We start from the raw sequence: 12,578 nt of genomic DNA, 5'->3' as shown, positions 1-12,578 counted from the left end.
TATACTATTTTGCTCATCTGCATGAATATATAGGGGCCGGTGAACTGTGAGTAAAAAGAATACTGTTAAAGAAATCAGGTGAATCCTTGCAATGGATTAGATTCAAGTGTACAATCTATTATGTATTCTCTATTACTGGCAATATAAAAAACCAACAGCAACCAATCTCATTCTTTCCCATTAAACCAACATTCCAATTGAGGCTCCATTAATCGAAATCATAGGTCAAATGAAATCTCAGTTAGAGGCTCCAATAAAAAGCCCTTAACTTGGATTTCTCATCCCAGGTGGTAAGGTAGGTTAGCTAAACCAAATGGATTCGATTCAAATGTTTAGAGGGAGAGAGACTTACACACTTTTTGGTTTTTGCTACATCACTTCATTCTAGTCCCATGCAATTTCTTGTCAGTCCCAATTTTCAGTATCTTTTCTCCCACTTGGCTCAGATTTGTTAGAAATTTCATATGTTGATCAGCCTCATCTGATCTGATCATGTGCAGCCTTAGATGCCCGTTAAAAATATTCTTTCCTATGTCCTGTATTTTATGTTGAAAACAACAATTCATTACGTTTAACATGCATACGGATACAAATAACTCTTCAGATGTTTTATTTTGAGGTTGGAGGCTCTTTTAGTGCAACAAGTGAATTAGAACCTCACAACAGAAATTGCCAGTCATATTACAGGATACTATATCAGTTGACAAAATAACTCAAATGGAAACCAAACAAACATGTTCAAGCTTGGTATTTCATACTATTACGGATATTTGGCTCAGACCCCTGGATCCAGGAGACCAACCAAACCAGCACCTTGGTTTGGTCCTGGTTCATTAAAAACCTAGGTTTGTTGGCCTCATACAACACTTCTTAGTGAGACACTTCTCAGCAGAGAATGCTGTTGAGGAAAACGCCTTCTAGTGGCAGCCAGTTGTGTGAAATCCAGCCCTAATCCTAACCTGGAAACCCTATTGTTTGTAGGTCCGAAGTGAAGGTAGAAGGCAACTATGGGCCATCTCAATGGAAGACATGGTGTTTGACCTAGAACCCATGGAGATTGATGATGGAGTTCCATACTTGGAAACCTTGTCAGAGTTGGAGAACAAATTGCACCTTGATGAAGAAGAGCTTGGTTGATAACCTTAAAGCCTAGTTGGACATTGTTTGAAGGTATCCCTCAATGCTAGGCGAGTTGTTTCTTGAGTTGGGAGAAGCCCCATTGAAAATTTTAAGGTTTGGAGCTTCAATTCCCTGAATTGGGCTTGCTGACAGCCTGGGTCGATTGCTTGGGTTGACTGGGCCAATTGACCCAACCAATCGACCCACAGTGAGAGGATCTGAATGAGATCTTCTATTTAGGGTTTTGATGCTTTATTTAATGAGACTACGTGTTTTTCAGCCACTTTTGTTTCTAAAACCTCTGGAGAACATGGAGAACCTCTCTCAAGCCCTCTCTTGGTGTTGTGGAAGATCTATTTGCAAATTCTTAAGTTCTTCATTGTTTGTTCCTCATTAAGGTTAGTAATCTTTCCTAATCTTCTATTGATTTACTCTTGTATTGATTTATTCTCATTGCTGTGAGTATGAAGATGGTTATGCATCCTTGCAGCAAACACCTCTTCTTCAATCTCTAGAGTTGTGAGTGAATCTCCATTCATTCCAATACTTTTATAATCTACACAGTTGGATTTTACGAAGAGATCATGTGATATCTTCATTAATGTGTGATCATTCCAATGTGTTGATTTCTAAAGCATGTTAGATATGTTCTTATGTTAGTTTTCATCAATGATATACTGTTGTTATTCTTATTCTTCTAGAGTGAGTTCTCATTCTCTCTAGCCTCTCCATTGAATCTATAGATTGTTTTCTATGAAAACCTTGTTTTTGATCAATTTATAATTCTACTATTGTGATCATTGTTGATGTCTAATCTATGCTAGTTAATCTTAGATTACTGTTCCTAAAGTTCCTTTGAAATTTTTAAAGTGTTTTGAATTCGGGAAGATGAGTTTCAAATCAAAATTCAGAATTCTGTTGCATACTGTTCATTGGGTCGACTGCTTGGGTCGATTGGACCAATCAACCCAGCCAATCAGCCCAAGCTGACATCAATTGGTTATTGGTCCGTCTTGCTTCATTTGACTTCTAATCTTCTAGGGTTTGTTCCTAATGATTGAATTATGCTTGTTTAGGGTTTGTTTACTAACCTTGGACCTACCCTCGTTGCTCCTCCGAAATTATTTGAAGTTATTTAATGTAAGGATAGTTGATTCTCTAATAACCTAGAATGCATGATCTTTGGTTTATGAATCGGATTTGCATGATCATACTACTATTGTGTTAGTTTTCTTATAATTATATTACTGTTGTAATGTCTTCAACTACAGTAGGTCTTGTTCATGTGATTCTTTTATTTAGTTGATCATGTATGAATGATTATCTTTATATGTATTGAATTGTCAGTTGTGCATGTGAATGATTGATTTGGGTCTGTGATTGCTTAAGTATAATTTGGGAATGGGGAATGTCCTTATGATGTTTTTGTCTTTGGACATAGTGGAAGTGGTAGGGATATTTCCTATGGTGCCCCTAGACTCTTTCCTAGATTATTGGTTGACATACCTAGGGCTTGTCTAGCAGTGTTTAGCTAGGATGTCCCTGTTATATCAGACCTGATTCGGAAGGGTATTGAAACCGAGTAACCCGTGGCAGCAATGGGGGTTTGTGGGCGCTGAATCACATTGTGAGGGGCCATTCGTTGGTAGGGTTGTAGTAGTAGACTTGGACTTATGGGCATTCAAGACCGGTAACCAACTCGTGAGAGGACATGAGAGCTTCCCATTTACTATTTGTGGATGACCAATAGGGTTGATGAGTCCGTAGCCCGAGTTGGTTGTAGCCATAGGATACGCTGAATCTAGTGAGAAAGATACCGGAAAGGATCGTGAGAGGCAAGGAATGGAAGTATCTGACCCTGACTTGATATAACTAAGTAGAAGACTTGCATTGGCCTAGGCTTAACCTTGATATGTGCCAATACTCAGAACAATGGTGATGTGGGAGAGCGGTGACCTAAACCCCAACCAAGGAATGTTCGAGAGGGATGCAGGACCCAATTACCACTAGAGAGCCCAAGATACTGAGATGGTTGAGGGAGAGTGATTTGAGACTTACCTAGAGGAGTATGGTGCTATGACTTAAATCATGTCTACCCATAGAGACCAGCATAACTAGTGTTAGAATCATACATATATGTCTATTTCATATCATCTTGCATCCTTTATTGATCTGCTATCATGTCTTATTATGTTATTATGGAATAAACTGCCTTGCTGAGTTCTTTTGAACTCACTCCTTTTTGCAAACATCTTTGTTAGACTTATTTGCAGGTACTGATGACAATGAAGGCCAGTATTATGAAGCCCAAGCGGATGACGCATACTACACCCAAGGTTCTGGCTACGGTGACTACGACGGTGAAGACTACCAGTACGAAGCTGGAGTTTATCAAGATTAGTCCGACTCTAGTGCTTGTGTGTCGACGATGGGACATCATCTCTTTTATTTATGGATACTTTATTTTTAGACTTGAAGAGACACTAGTTTAGTTTTGATTACTTCTTTTCCTTTCCTTTTATTTGGGAATCAATTGTAATCTTTCTTTTTAGATTTCGATCTACATTTCCGCTGTATTGTGAAGTGATTTTTCCGCCAAACTCTACATTGGATTATCATATTGGTATCATTATTTTTGCAAACTTTGGTTATACATGTATCTTGATCTTTCAGTTAATATAGTATAACATTGATTTAGTCTTGTTCTTGATTATATTATTGTAAATGTGGGAGGTTGATTTCCTCGATACTGATCTTTAGGGTTGTGGATCACACACTCATGTATGCCAGATAGGGTACTGGCTGGGTGGATGTGACAAGTTGTCCTGAGAAGCATCTCGACTAACCTCTTGGTGGTCACCTGACAAGCCGTTTCTCAGATGAAGTAACGTTAGTAGAGAACTCTGCACATATCTCTTAAACGTCAATCGTCGCATTAAATTCAACATTGAATGCGTTGAGACCCATTAAATGGACATTGATAGCTAGGAAGCTTCTCATTCACCCACCTCTTACTCGAATACCACATCATACCATTTTGTTTTCCAAAAGGTGTTCTTGCCATCACTTCAACGTCATTGATGACCTGACCTCCTTATTTGGTGGGATTATGTACAGCTGTGAAAGCTTCTTGGGGAAGATTGAGGTTTGACTTGCTAATCAAGCCATGCCTCCAAATGATTGCCACCCTCCTTTCAGAATCCACTAATCAAATTGCTGAACAACATCTTCACTATCACTGAGGTATGAGGAGAATAAATATGTGAACACTCAATACAAAAAGTAAGTTTTTCAAGAACATTTACTCTGGTTCATAAATCTCAGACGAACAATCCAAGGAGACATTCCTTCGTCTTCAGAGAGAATTTACTTCTTCTTGTGAGGATTTATGTTCAGCAGGACCTGACTTAACCATTGGAGGTTGTTTTTTGTCCTGAGAGGCGGCCTACTCTCACTTTCCTTGTTTTTCCCAGGATTTGAAGAACCGGGTTCACTCTTGGAACGAACTAGGTGGAGCGAAGTCAGGTTTTGTAACAACATTTGGAACCATCTGTGGGAAGCACTAACAAAAAGTTATGTAGCTTTTCCTCTCTTTTAGTGCTTCTTATAGTTGTGCGAGATATGGCTGGAGAAAACTCAGGAGATCATGGTTCCGAATTTTAGGAGAATCCCCGCGTCAAGAAAAAGGGGATTAACCGCAAAGGAGGAACCTCTAAAGACATGCAAGCTCTTTTAGTACGTGAGCGCCTTCCAACAACAACAAAGGTGCATGTAGATCTCCCTGCATAGGGAGTTACTCCACTTACACCCTAGATCCTGTACAGTTGATGGATTTACAACAAAAGATGTTTGAAATGATGGGTTCCTTCCAGTCAATGGTGGACCAATGGAGTTAGCTCCTACCTTCTTCCATTCCTGCTACTGTTTTTCTAGGAACCATAAATCCTTTCCTTGTTAATCACAATGATAGGGCCCAGGGAGACGAAGCAAACACTCTTCACGCTCAGTGGGCAAAAATGTCAAATCAAGGGAAAGGCCAAAGTAATGGATGAAGGTGGAAACAAATCTGTCTTTGATAGATTAGGAGCCCATGTAGACAGACACTCTTTTCCTGGAATCGGGACAAAATTGCCTCATGTTTCAAAGCCTCGACAAACGCAGAAGGAGCGTGTGGTTGAGTCCAAAGGTCCATTACTTGATGATATAGTCTATAAGGCTTCAATATGATTTAGTCTATAAGGCTTCAATATCATTTCGTGATGAGAGTCTGTATTGTTAGGTATAGGACATGAACGAACGTTTGTATCAGCTAGACAAAAATGTCCCTGATAAAGTTCAGCTTGTGTTGAGTCAGGGTCCCTTTGTACTTGAGATAATGGCAACACCTTTATCAGTAGGTTTCCATACCCCCGTTTTTACGTCTTATAATTGGACAATAGATCCCATGGCGCACTTCAGTCACTTCACATCTGTCATGACTATGTGCGGGGGAGGAGAACCCATCAGGTGTAGATTCTTTCTATATTCATTAACTAGACCGGTCACACCTCACCTGCTGGTCTCGGTTACCCACCCAACAACCCGTGGGAGCGATCCGTCACAAGATCCATGGTTCTAGTCTATCTATAATAATAAATGCAAGTAAAGACAATCATGATCAAGAATAGTTCAATAATTAAACAAAAGGATTACAGGATTCCAAATACTCCAATAAAATAATCAAAGAAATAATAAATAATCAAAATGTCAATGAGTTCAGTGGAAGCAATTCAAAAAGAGTTTTATGATTTTCTTTTCAGTTTCCTTCTCTAAAGCTAAATAATGTTTTTCGTGAATTTCTAGAAATGGGGTCCTCCAGTTCTTCTCCATACGGTGAGCAAACTGCCTGGTAACCTGTCTCCTCCGACCATCAATGGGTGCTATAAGCGCATTCCATGCACTCGTAGGAGCTCCCGCACAGGCTATCTCCATTTCTCATTGCTGATGCCACATCTTCATACGGGAAGGTTCCTTCATAGGAAACCAATCCATCTTCCTGCATATTTCCTCCATCTGTACAAGCTAATAAAACATAGACAAATAAAGGAATGAGTTCTGGAGAACTTAGTAAGAACAAACAATGATTCCCATCCATATGTCAAACCAATCAGAAATGCATATATGATATGTATGAATGCAAAATATGAATATTGCTAAGATCTAACCATGCAAGTCTCTAACAGTTGGCATGCTTTAAGATATACACCATCCCTCCTCTGGGTAGGTCTAGTCACTCTAATCCGGCAAGGACTGGTTACCTCTGTAGGGATCCTGGGTAAAATGGAAAGTCCACACCTGGCTCTCAAACCATGGCTGGGGTTAAGTCAACACTCTCTCACCATGACCATTGGCATGAGTACTGGCGCATGTCGGGGTTTCTAATCCAATGCAGGTCATAATGGTAACATACTACATGAAGTCCAGATACATCCCCTATGGCACCAACCAACCCGGTTCAATATCCTTCTAAACCTAAGAATGAGAACCCTCACGGACTGGCTACCGTTATTGGACTCCATTCCATAACCCTATGGTCATCCACATATTGTTGGGGCGGAATGCTCTCATGACTCCTCAAGACACCCAGTCCGTTCCTTAGACGTCCATGAGCCCAACCCTAACAAATGCAACCCTACCATTTATATGACCAACAATGGACCAACATCACATCACTGTCATCACGGGTCATCCGGCTTCAATTCCCCTACCGAAAGGGTAGTAGCATGTGGGGTACCTAGCCATGCAACTTTAGACTCTACCTAGGTATGTCATCCAATAGTTATGATAGTGCTAGAGACATCAGCGAGCATGTGTCCGATACCACAACTCTTTGATATCCCAAGCTAAGATATCCCAATGGAATACCCCTTCCATCAGAACCACAAACCAATCCAACATCAGTAAAACACATTCATGATCAACAAAGTATAATGACAGTACAAACAACAAGCATATAACAAGATCAGTATGCTAAACAAGGTTACAACAATATATGAAATGAAAGAACAGTAATAACAGACACTGGACTAGCATGTTTAAGTCATTTCATAAAGATAGGATTGTATGTCCTTACTTGTAGTTATGCATAATTCCTCTAACTTGCAATCCAGAAACTATTATAAGACTTTTATTTGAAATAGAGAATACCTATATACAGGGTTACAATAAGGTATAAGTCGAATGAATCAAATCGGATTAAAACCAAAAGTCATTTGGTCATTGGAAACCAGGCGGTCGCTCGGGCTGGTCTCTTAAGTTGAGCGACCACCACTAGTGACCGCCCCAAAACAGAGAGTTTTCAATCCGAAACTCAGGGCTTCGATCACCCGATTTCAATCCGAATTTTGAATGATCATAGTCCAAATCTCAAATCTATCACTCCCATAACCACGGGTGATACAAAACCTAACCAAAGACATCAAATTGGTTATCTAGAATCCTCCCTCTTGATTAGATCAGCCCTTTTCATGAAAGTAGGGTTTCGTTTTTGGATATGATCTCACCAAGATCATCAAAAAAGGTAGGCAGTGCAATAGAAGGATCAAGAACAACCGAAGGGAAACACTAATCTACTTTTATCATAGCAAGTGGTGAAGCATGAGTGAACAGGGAATCACTTACCTCAACCAGATCAACTATGAATGACAATAGAACCTTCTTGGACTCTTCAACACTTCAGATCTGCTTCTAGCACGTCTCCACATCCGTCTAACCTCCAAAAATCGTAATCCCGAATATAATATGCGTAAAATAGGCAAGGGCTACTATTTATAGGAGTCAAGGGGCAAAATAGGGCAAAATAGGGCAAAATAGGGCAAAATAGGCAAGGGTTACTATTTATAGGAGTCAAGGGGCAAAATAGGGCAAAACCCCGCAACTAGGATCAGGCGGTCGCTCAAGGTGGTCGCTTGGTTTAATCAACCGCCACTAGCAACCGCCCCCAAGTATATTGCTATACAAGGATGCTTTGCTCAGGGGGTTGATGTCCAAGTAAATCCTAACCCAAATGAAGGCATGGGAGAAGTCTTACCTTCATTCCAGACATCTCCAGACATTACTTGCCTTTCAGAAGTCCAACTACCAAGCAAGGTTCAGGGTATGGATCATGGACTTCTATCTGGACACTCCACAGATTTACCTAGCTAGACCTTCGGGTTCTTGGACCTGCAATACGGATCCCGGGTTAGAAACACGGGGGTTGTTACAGGACCAGCCACAATCTGGTTCTCCTGGTTACCCAAACACTCCATTCACAATTTTAAAGAACTGGGTTATGCCTTTGTGGCCAGATTTAAGAGTGGAATTAAGAAGGATAAGACAAAGGACAACTTGTTGGCTCTTAAGCAAGGACGTTCAGAGTCTATCAGAGACTTCATCACCTGCTTCAACAACATCTCTATCCTTATCAAGGACCTAGATGATAAAGTGGCTTTTATAGCCTTCAAAAGAGCTGTAACTAACGAAAAGTTGGTTACCTTTATTGTTGAGAAGAAATCCAAGACTTTAGCTGAGTTGTTGGACTTGGGGTATGAGATGGCCATAGTAGAAGAAGTTTTGGAAGCAAATCGTAGCCACTTCAAAGATCAGAATAGGCCTACCATTCGGAAGACTCCTGAATAAAGTTCTAAGCCACGCTTCCCAAGGAGGGATCCAAAGCCCAAGCAAGAATGGTGGCAAGTAGGTGAAGGAAGAGGATGAAGAAGCATTTACCCCTCTGAAAAAGTCACAATCTACTGTCCTGATGTAGATTCCAGACTCTGAAGACTCAGGATTGTTGAAGATTCCTTGGATTACATGCGCCACCCCAAAATAGGGCTGAAATGTCCAACTACTGTTAATACCACAAAGACAGAGGGCATCATACTAATGACTGCCGCATGTTGAAGGTGGAAATTGAGAAATTGATTGCCAGAGGGCACCTAAATCAGCATGTAAAGGCCACTTACAGTGGTGAAGCCTCACCTTTGTCAAGAAGGCGTAGCAGAACCCACCCCAAGATAGAACAGAGTCAAGGGGAAAGGCTCCAATGGCACCAAGGGATGAGCCAGAATAAATACTATATTCAAGAGGCCCACTTTTGAGTCTTTAAGGCAAATGAAGCAAGGAACACATGTCATAGGCGCCGTTGAACCCTCAACAGTAACACACTTTGTTCAAAGTGAACCAATCACTTTTGCTGAAAAGGAGCAAGTGGATATTTATACTCCACGTGAGGATGCCATCATGATCAAGGTTAGGTTGGCAAATTACATGATCTACAGTCTGGGTCGATACTGGATGATTAGCAGACATCCTATCTCTGGATGCTTTCCGACCACTTAAGATCGATCATGAGGCACTCAAACGAACCGCAGCTTTGCTCTATGGCTTTGTGGGAAGTTCCACCATTGTAGAAGGGAATATGCAATTGGATTTAACTATGGGAACTTTTCCCTAACAAGTGACTTTGCCCACCATGTTCATGGTTGTGCTTAACTTGTCAGCTTATAACATTATCCTCGATCGCCCAACGCTAACTGCAATGGGAGCAGTAATTTCTCCCAGGCATATGATGATGAAATTCCCAACAGCCGAAGGCGTTGGAGTCTATAAGACTGATCAGAAATAGTTTAGGACATGTTACCTTAATTTCATCAGGAAACAGCTAGCAACTCCACTTGAAGGAATAACTCTCACTGTTGAAGTGTGTGACTACAGGGATGAGAGCCAAATGCAATGAGGAGAACTGGTTGAAAAATTGCAGAAGGTTCCTTTGAGTCTTATGTAACTAGAGCGAGAAACCAATATTGGTTTGGAGTAGCAAGAAGACTTCAAGAAGGAGTTGGTAATTTTCTTGACCCAAAATGCAGATGTATTCGCATGGTCTACTGAAAACATGCCAAGAATCAATTGCAACATTGTTGAGCATCACTTATGGATCAACAAGGGGGCAACCCCAGTGATTCAGAAGAGAAGAAACTTCTCCACTGAAAAGTAGCAAGCAATTCAGATAGAAACAGAAAAGCTTGCAAAATTTGGGTTCATCTTGCCAATTGAATGCCCTAGGTGGTTAGGTAACTTGGTAATGGTAAAAAAGGCCAGTTGGAAGTTGAGAATGTGTACGGATTATATAGACCTCAACAAGGTTTGTCCTCCTTCACATCGTTGGGTAAAGCTAAATATTGATGTTAAATATGAAGTCAATGTTCTCTGTGTCAAATGTGGGAAGATTACCCATCAATCGGGTTTTTGCAAAAAGTATGAGTTAGATGATCAATCTTATGGCATCAGTACTTTGCAATCCTATGACAATCTAACAGCAGCTGTGAAATCCCCTAGATTTCTACCCCTTTAACCCGTGGTTTTAAGACCGAGAACCTGGGCCTTGATTCGGCGACAATTGTGGACCATTCAATTCGAGCCCGAAGGATTGGAAATTAAACAAATGTTGGTAGATGACCCTTATAATGACTCAAAACTCTCCTAGAGTTTAAGTGAAGAGAGAAGTTTAGTCTCGATAGTGTAAAAAGGGTAATTTTGGAATATTTGTAGATCAGTGAAGGAGAATCTGATTGACGTAAATAAGATATCAAATCAAAGATCGTCGAAAGACCTTTCCAACGAGCCAAAAATCATCAAAATCGGAGTTCGTTTGGGGGTCCAACCATGAGCCAGAAGTTTGAGCCGCTTAGGTGAACCAACCCCCCATCCCTATTTTCTATTTAGGGGCAAAATTGGAAATTCGGATTTTTAAACCCTATTTATGTTTTATCTCATCCGTAAACGCATTTTTGGAGGCTAGAAAGAGGCGGAGGCTTTGGAGAAAAGGAGAAACAAAAGAGAGGAGCGATTTCCATTCTTCCGAAGGTGTCTGTGATCCGAATCTTCGCAAAATCATTACGAAAGGTTAGTTTTCTTTAATGCTTCTCTACTCACAAAACTCACAATTTTGTGAGTATTTTCTCTCCTTTCCTTTTGAGGAATCTTGAAAGGGAAGGTTGTTAGGTATCTTGGTTGCTTTCCTTTATTGTATTAATGTCCCTTCCTAGTTTGTGGGAGTGATATCTTTTCTCTTCTATTGAGGGATCTATAAAAGGGAATAATGATAGGTACCCTAGATGCTTATATTTTCTTATATTAATGTTTCCCTTGAGTTTGGGAGTATTGGTTTATCTCTTTGCAAGATTTTAGAATTTGACTCTCTAGGTTACCCACGGTTGATTTATGAGAGCCAAATTTGGGGCATTTTGATTTTGGTCAAATTTAATAAAATTGAAGGTACCCGTAGGATCCTTTTGTTTCCAATTAGATTTTCCCAAAGTTTTGTTTCATTATAAACTTCGAGTTGGTGGCAAATTAGTGACCATTCACTAGTGAGGTTGAGAACTACCCTTTTTAACCTAGTTTTCAGATTTGGGTTTTTGTGGGAAGATTTTAGGATATCATTTGAAACCCAAATTGGCTCTAATTTGTGATAATTATTTCTTTTGCATGAATAGGTTAATATATCTTTAGTCACTAATTTGTGAGAAGGAATTATTAATCATTGGAGGAAGAATAATGTAAAAGGTGAGGAATATACTTAACTTTATATTACATGTGTAATGATGCCAGTTACTTTTCATTATTGATATCTTGTATTGCTTTAGTATTATCTTGTGGTTATTTTATGTCTTTTGTTAAATATGAATTGCTATGATTTATGTTTATTATTACTTCTGATGTTGCTCCTTGCTTTGAAATCTATTATTGTTGTTATGAAATGGAATGTGATTGTATGAGAGGAGAAATATTATTATTTCTTCTACCTTGTATTTTCTACTAGGGTTGTGGGTTCACCCATTGCCCTAGTGATATTATATGATTGCTTATATTGTGGTTGGGAATGGGGAATGCCCTTTTGGCATTTCTGCCATAGGATACCAAAGGAGGCGGTATGGGACGCATTCCTATGGTGTCCTTGGCTCTTTCCCGATTACTGATTTACATATTTAGGGCATGTCTAGAAGTGTTTGGTTAGGTGACCTCATGAGTACTACTACCCTTTCGGCAGGGGTATTGAAGCCGGTTAACCCGTGATGTTAGTGGCTGGGTCCTGTATGTCAAGCAGGCCCACTATCATCATAGAGAGGTAGGGTTGCATATAATAGATAAGGGCTCATGGACGCTCAAGACCGGTGAAATGACCCGTGAGAGGACATGGAGATCATCCTGTCCATTATATGTGGATGACCACTGGGTTAATGAATGGGGTCCAACAGATGCCTCCATTGAGGATTCCATTCATAGGTGGGAAGGTATTGAACCAACAGAGCACTAGGCGTGAGGGGAAATATCCGGACCATATGTAGTACGAGACCATATGACTTTGCATTGGGCCTAAGATTATCCTTGACACGCGCCAGATCTTATACCAATGGTGATGTGAGAGAGTGGTGACC

The sequence above is a fragment of the Hakea prostrata genome, chromosome 8 (genome assembly GCF_041222555.1).
Source record: "Hakea prostrata isolate BN-2017 chromosome 8, UWA_Hpros_2, whole genome shotgun sequence".
Classification (NCBI taxonomy): Eukaryota; Viridiplantae; Streptophyta; class Magnoliopsida; order Proteales; family Proteaceae; genus Hakea; species Hakea prostrata.
The sequence above is the reverse complement of the archived record's forward strand: the minus strand, read 5'-3'. Positions refer to the sequence as shown.